At 62.5% G+C, this 6,869-nt stretch overlaps 1 non-coding gene across 1 annotated transcript; it reads left to right on the forward strand.

Annotated features, from left to right (window-relative positions):
* The first annotated feature begins 4,583 nt into the window (after positions 1–4,583).
* On the forward strand, positions 4,584–4,702 carry LOC148058186 (5S ribosomal RNA). Its single transcript, XR_015710106.1, has one exon. It is a non-coding gene; the product is annotated as a 5S ribosomal RNA (ribosomal RNA).
* The last annotated feature ends 2,167 nt before the right edge of the window (positions 4,703–6,869 follow it).

Genomic DNA, 6,869 nt, shown 5'->3' on the forward strand with positions numbered 1-6,869 from the left:
ATCCTCAGGCGGGGATGGGGTACCAGGAGGCCGGGGAACATTTTCAACACTTTGGGGCATTTTCAAACACTTTGCTCTTTTTTTCCCTCTCCCACCCACAATCCCTCCTCCTGCGGGGATGGAGAACCAGGGGCCTGGGTGACATCCTCATGCGGGGATGGGGTACCAGGAGGCCGGGGAACATTTTCAACACTTTGGGGCATTTTTAAACACTTTAGCCTTTTTTTCCCTCTCCCACCCACAATCCCTCCTCCTGCGGGGATGGAGAACCAGGGGCCTGGGTGACATCCTCATGCGGGGATGGGGTACCAGGAGGCCGGGGAACATTTTCAACACTTTGGGGCATTTTTAAACACTTTAGCCTTTTTTTCCCTCTCCCACCCACAATCCCTCCTCCTGCGGGGATGGAGAACCAGGGGCCTGGGTGACATCCTCATGCGGGGATGGGCTACCAGGAGGCTGGGGAACATTTTCAACACTTTGGGGCATTTTTAAACACTTTGCTCTTTTTTTTCCCTCTCCCACCCACAATCCCTCCTCCTGCGGGGATGGAGAACCAGGGGCCTGGGTGACATCCTCATGCGGGGATGGGGTACCAGGAGGCCGGGGAACATTTTCAACACTTTGGGGCATTTTTAAACACTTTAGCCTTTTTTTCCCTCTCCCACCCACAATCCCTCCTCCTGCGGGGATGGAGAACCAGGGGCCTGGGTGACATCCTCATGCGGGGATGGGGTACCAGGAGGCCGGGGAACATTTTCAACACTTTGGGGCATTTTTAAACACTTTGCTCTTTTTCCCCCTCTCCCAACCAGGGGGCCTGGGGAGCCTCCTCCTGCGGGGATGGGGAACCAGGGGCCTGGGGAACATTTTCAACACTTTGGGGCATTTTTAAACACTTTGCTCTTTTTCCCCCTCTCCCAACCAGGGGGCCTGGGGAGCCTCCTCCTGCGGGGATGGGGAACCAGGGGCCTGGGGAACATTTTCAACACTTTGGGGCATTTTTAAACACTTTGCTCTTTTTCCCCCTCTCCCAACCAGGGGGCCTGGGGAGCCTCCTCCTGCGGGGATGGGGAACCAGGGGCCTGGGGAACATTTTCAACACTTTGGGGGCATTTTTAAACACTTTGCTCTTTTTCCCCCTCTCCCAACCAGGGGGCCTGGGGAGCCTCCTCCTGCGGGGATGGGGAACCAGGGGCCTGGGGAACATTTTCAACACTTTGGGGCATTTTTAAACACTTTGCTCTTTTTCCCCCTCTCCCAACCAGGGGGCCTGGGGAGCCTCCTCCTGCGGGGATGGGGAACCAGGGGCCTGGGGAACATTTTCAACACTTTGGGGCATTTTTAAACACTTTGCTCTTTTTCCCCCTCTCCCAACCAGGGGGCCTGGGGAGCCTCCTCCTGCGGGGATGGGGAACCAGGGGCCTGGGGAACATTTTCAACACTTTGGGGCATTTTTAAACACTTTGCTCTTTTTCCCCCTCTCCCAACCAGGGGGCCTGGGGAGCCTCCTCCTGCGGGGATGGGGAACCAGGGGCCTGGGGAACATTTTCAACACTTTGGGGGCATTTTTAAACACTTTGGTCTTTTTCCCCCTCTCCCAACCAGGAGCCTGGGGAGCCTCCTCCTGCGGGCATGGAGAACCAGGGGGCCTGGGGAGCCTCCTCCTGCGGGGATGGGGAACCAGGGGCCTGGGGGGCCTCCTCCTGCGGGGATGGAGAACCAGGGGGCCTGGGGAGCCTCCTCCTGCGGGCATGGGGAACCAGGGGGCCTGGGGAGCCTCCTCCTGCGGGGATGGAGAACCAGGGGGCCTGGGGAGCCTCCTCCTGCGGGGATGGAGAACCAGGGGCCTGGGGAGCCTCCTCCTGCGGGCATGGATAAGCAGGGGGCCTGGGGAGCCTCCTCCTGCGGGCATGGAGAACCAGGGGGCCTGGGGAGCCTCCTCCTGCGGGGATGGAGAACCAGGGGGCCTGGGGAGCCTCCTCCTGCGGGGATGGAGAACCAGGGGCCTGGGGAGCCTCCTCCTGCGGGGATGGAGAAACAGGGGGCCTGGGGAGCCTCCTCCTGCGGGGATGGAGAACCAGGGTGCCTGGGGTGCCTCCTCCTGCGGGGATGGAGAACCAGGGGGCCTGGGGAGCCTCCTCCTGCGGGCATGGAGAACCAGGGGGCCTGGGGAGCCTCCTCCTGCGGGGATGGAGAACCAGGGGCCTGGGGAGCCTCCTCCTGCGGGCATGGATAAGCAGGGGGCCTGGGGAGCCTCCTCCTGCGGGCATGGAGAACCAGGGGGCCTGGGGAGCCTCCTCCTGCGGGGATGGAGAACCAGGGGGCCTGGGGAGCCTCCTCCTGCGGGGATGGGGAACCAGGGGGCCTGGGGAGCCTCCTCCTGCGGTGATGGGGAACCATGGGGCCTGGGGAGCCTCCTCCTGCACCAGGGGGCCTGGGGAGCCTCCTCCTGCGGGGATGGGGAACCAGGGGGCCTGGGGAGCCTCCTCCTGCGGGGATGGGGAACCAGGGGCCTGGGGAGCCTCCTCCTGCACCAGGGGGCCTGGGGAGCCTCCTCCTGCGGGGATGGGGAACCAGGGGGCCTGGGGAGCCTCCTCCTGCGGGCATGGAGAACCAGGGGGCCTGGGGAGCCTCCTCCTGCGGGCATGGAGAACCAGGGGGCCTGGGGAGCCTCCTCCTGCGGGGATGGAGAACCAGGGCGCCTGGGGAGCCTCCTCCTGCGGGGATGGAGAACCAGGGGCCTGGGGAGCCTCCTCCTGCGGGGATGGAGAACCAAGGGGCCTGGGGAGCCTCCTCCTGCGGGCATGGAGAACATGGGGGCCTGGGGAGCCTCCTCCTGCGGGGATGGAGAACCAGGGGGCCTGGGGAGCCTCCTCCTGCGGGGATGGGGAACCAGGGGGCCTGGGGAGCCTCCTCCTGCGGTGATGGGGAACCATGGGGCCTGGGGAGCCTCCTCCTGCGGGGATGGAGAACCAGGGGGCCTGGGGAGCCTCCTCCTGCGGGGATGGAGAACCAGGGCGCCTGGGGAGCCTACTCCTGCGGGGATGGAGAACCAAGGGGCCTGGGGAGCCTCCTCCTGCGGGCATGGAGAACATGGGGGCCTGGGGAGCCTCCTCCTGCGGGGATGGAGAACCAGGGGGCCTGGGGAGCCTCCTCCTGCGGGGATGGAGAACCAGGGGGCCTGGGGAGCCTCCTCCTGCGGGCATGGAGAACCAGGGGGCCTGGGGAGCCTCCTCCTGCGGGGATGGGGAACCAGGGGGCCTGGGGAGCCTCCTCCTGCGGTGATGGGGAACCATGGGGCCTGGGGAGCCTCCTCCTGCACCAGGGGGCCTGGGGAGCCTCCTCCTGCGGGGATGGGGAACCAGGGGGCCTGGGGAGCCTCCTCCTGCGGGGATGGGGAACCAGGGGCCTGGGGAGCCTCCTCCTGCACCAGGGGGCCTGGGGAGCCTCCTCCTGCGGGGATGGGGAACCAGGGGGCCTGGGGAGCCTCCTCCTGCGGGCATGGAGAACCAGGGGGCCTGGGGAGCCTCCTCCTGCGGGCATGGAGAACCAGGGGGCCTGGGGAGCCTCCTCCTGCGGGGATGGAGAACCAGGGCGCCTGGGGAGCCTCCTCCTGCGGGGATGGAGAACCAGGGGCCTGGGGAGCCTCCTCCTGCGGGGATGGAGAACCAAGGGGCCTGGGGAGCCTCCTCCTGCGGGCATGGAGAACATGGGGGCCTGGGGAGCCTCCTCCTGCGGGGATGGAGAACCAGGGGGCCTGGGGAGCCTCCTCCTGCGGGGATGGGGAACCAGGGGGCCTGGGGAGCCTCCTCCTGCGGTGATGGGGAACCATGGGGCCTGGGGAGCCTCCTCCTGCGGGGATGGAGAACCAGGGGGCCTGGGGAGCCTCCTCCTGCGGGGATGGAGAACCAGGGCGCCTGGGGAGCCTACTCCTGCGGGGATGGAGAACCAAGGGGCCTGGGGAGCCTCCTCCTGCGGGCATGGAGAACATGGGGGCCTGGGGAGCCTCCTCCTGCGGGGATGGAGAACCAGGGGGCCTGGGGAGCCTCCTCCTGCGGGGATGGAGAACCAGGGGGCCTGGGGAGCCTCCTCCTGCGGGCATGGAGAACCAGGGGGCCTGGGGAGCCTCCTCCTGCGGGGATGGGGAACCAGGGGCCTGGGGAGCCTCCTCCTGCGGGCATGGAGAACCAGGGGGCCTGGGGAGCCTCCTCCTGCGGGGATGGGGAACCAGGGGGCCTGGGGAGCCTCCTCCTGCACCAGGGGGCCTGGGGAGCCTCCTCCTGCGGGGATGGGGAACCAGGGGGCCTGGGGAGCCTCCTCCTGCGGTGATGGGGAACCATGGGGCCTGGGGAGCCTCCTCCTGCGGGGATGGGGAACCAGGGGGCCTGGGGAGCCTCCTCCTGCGGGGATGGGGAACCAGGGGCCTGGGGAGCCTCCTCCTGCACCAGGGGGCCTGGGGAGCCTCCTCCTGCGGGGATGGGGAACCAGGGGGCCTGGGGAGCCTCCTCCTGCGGGGATGGGGAACCAGGGGCCTGGGGAACATTTTCAACACTTTGGGGCATTTCACAAGCGCTTCCCTCGCTTACGGCCACACCACCCTGAATGAGCCCGATCTCGTCTGATCTCGGAAGCCAAGCAGGGTCGGGCCCAGTTAGTACTTGGATGGGAGACCGCCTGGGAATACTGGGTGCTGTAAGCATTTTTTTTTGCCATTATTTGTGGGTAGAAAAGTGAGAAAAGTGACCTAAAATAGAACCGGGACTAGGCGGCAGTTCCCCCCACCAGGCGGCGGCATTTGGGGCATTATTTGTGGGTAAGAAAGTGAGAAAAGTGACCTAAAATAGAACCGGGACTAGGCGGCAGTTCCCCCCACCAGGCGGCGGCATTTGGGGCATTATTTGTGGGTCAGAAAGTGAGAAAAGTGACCTAAAATAGAACCGGGACTAGGCGGCAGTTCCCCCCACCAGGCGGCGGCATTTGGGGCATTATTTGTGGGTCAGAAAGTGAGAAAAGTGACCTAAAATAGAACCGGGACTAGGCGGCAGTTCCCCCCACCAGGCGGCGGCATTTGGGGCATTATTTGTGGGTAAGAAAGTGAGAAAAGTGACCTAAAATAGAACCGGGACTAGGCGGCAGTTCCCCCCACCAGGCGGCGGCATTTGGGGCATTATTTGTGGGTCAGAAAGTGAGAAAAGGGACCTAAAATAGAACCGGGACTAGGCGGCAGTTCCCCCCACCAGGCGGCGGCATTTGGGGCATTATTTGTGGGTCAGAAAGTGAGAAAAGTGACCTAAAATAGAACCGGGACTAGGCGGCAGTTCCCCCCACCAGGCGGCGGCATTTGGGGCATTATTTGTGGGTCAGAAAGTGAGAAAAGTGACCTAAAATAGAACCGGGACTAGGCGGCAGTTCCCCCCACCAGGCGGCGGCATTTGGGGCATTATTTGTGGGTCAGAAAGTGAGAAAAGTGACCTAAAATAGAACCGGGACTAGGCGGCAGTTCCCCCCACCAGGCGGCGGCATTTGGGGCATTATTTGTGGGTCAGAAAGTGAGAAAAGGGACCTAAAATAGAACCGGGACTAGGCGGCAGTTCCCCCCACCAGGCGGCGGCATTTGGGGCATTATTTGTGGGTCAGAAAGTGAGAAAAGGGACCTAAAATAGAACCGGGACTAGGCGGCAGTTCCCCCCACCAGGCGGCGGCATTTGGGGCATTATTTGTGGGTCAGAAAGTGAGAAAAGTGACCTAAAATAGAACCGGGACTAGGCGGCAGTTCCCCCCACCAGGCGGCGGCATTTGGGGCATTATTTGTGGGTCAGAAAGTGAGAAAAGTGACCTAAAATAGAACCGGGACTAGGCGGCAGTTCCCCCCACCAGGCGGCGGCATTTGGGGCATTATTTGTGGGTCAGAAAGTGAGAAAAGTGACCTAAAATAGAACCGGGACTAGGCGGCAGTTCCCCCACCAGGTGGCGGCATTTGGGGACCCGTAGTGTGGGCAGAAAACTCACCAAAGTGACTTAAAATAGAACCGGTGCAGGCGGCATGTTCCCCCACCAGATGGCGGCATTTGGGGACCCGTAGTGTGGGCAGAAAACTCACCAAAGTGACTTAAAATAGAACCGGCGCAGGCGGCATGTTCCCCCACCAGATGGCGGCATTTGGGGACCCGTAGTGTGGGTAGAAAACTCACCAAAGTGACTTAAAATAGAACCGGTGCAGGCGGCATGTTCCCCCACCAGATGGCGGCATTTGGGGACCCGTAGTGTGGGTAGAAAACTCACCAAAGTGACTTAAAATAGAACCGGTGCAGGCGGCATGTTCCCCCACCAGATGGCGGCATTTGGGGACCCGTAGTGTGGGTAGAAAACTCACCAAAGTGACTTAAAATAGAACCGGTGCAGGCGGCATGTTCCCCCACCAGATGGCGGCATTTGGGGACCCGTAGTGTGGGCAGAAAACTCACCAAAGTGACTTAAAATAGAACCGGTGCAGGCGGCATGTTCCCCCACCAGATGGCGGCATTTGGGGACCCGTAGTGTGGGCAGAAAACTCACCAAAGTGACTTAAAATAGAACCGGTGCAGGCGGCATGTTCCCCCACCAGATGGCGGCATTTGGGGACCCGTAGTGTGGGCAGAAAACTCACCAAAGTGACTTAAAATAGAACCGGTGCAGGCGGCATGTTCCCCCACCAGATGGCGGCATTTGGGGACCCGTAGTGTGGGCAGAAAACTCACCAAAGTGACTTAAAATAGAACCGGTGCAGGCGGCATGTTCCCCCACCAGATGGCGGCATTTGGGGACCTGCAGTGTGGGTAGAAAACTCACCAAAGTGTCCTAAAATAGAACCGGGACCAGGGGGCCTC

The sequence above is a fragment of the Callionymus lyra genome, unplaced genomic scaffold, assembly GCF_982586985.1.
Source record: "Callionymus lyra unplaced genomic scaffold, fCalLyr1.hap1.1 HAP1_SCAFFOLD_135, whole genome shotgun sequence".
NCBI classification, from domain to species: Eukaryota; Metazoa; Chordata; class Actinopteri; order Syngnathiformes; family Callionymidae; genus Callionymus; species Callionymus lyra.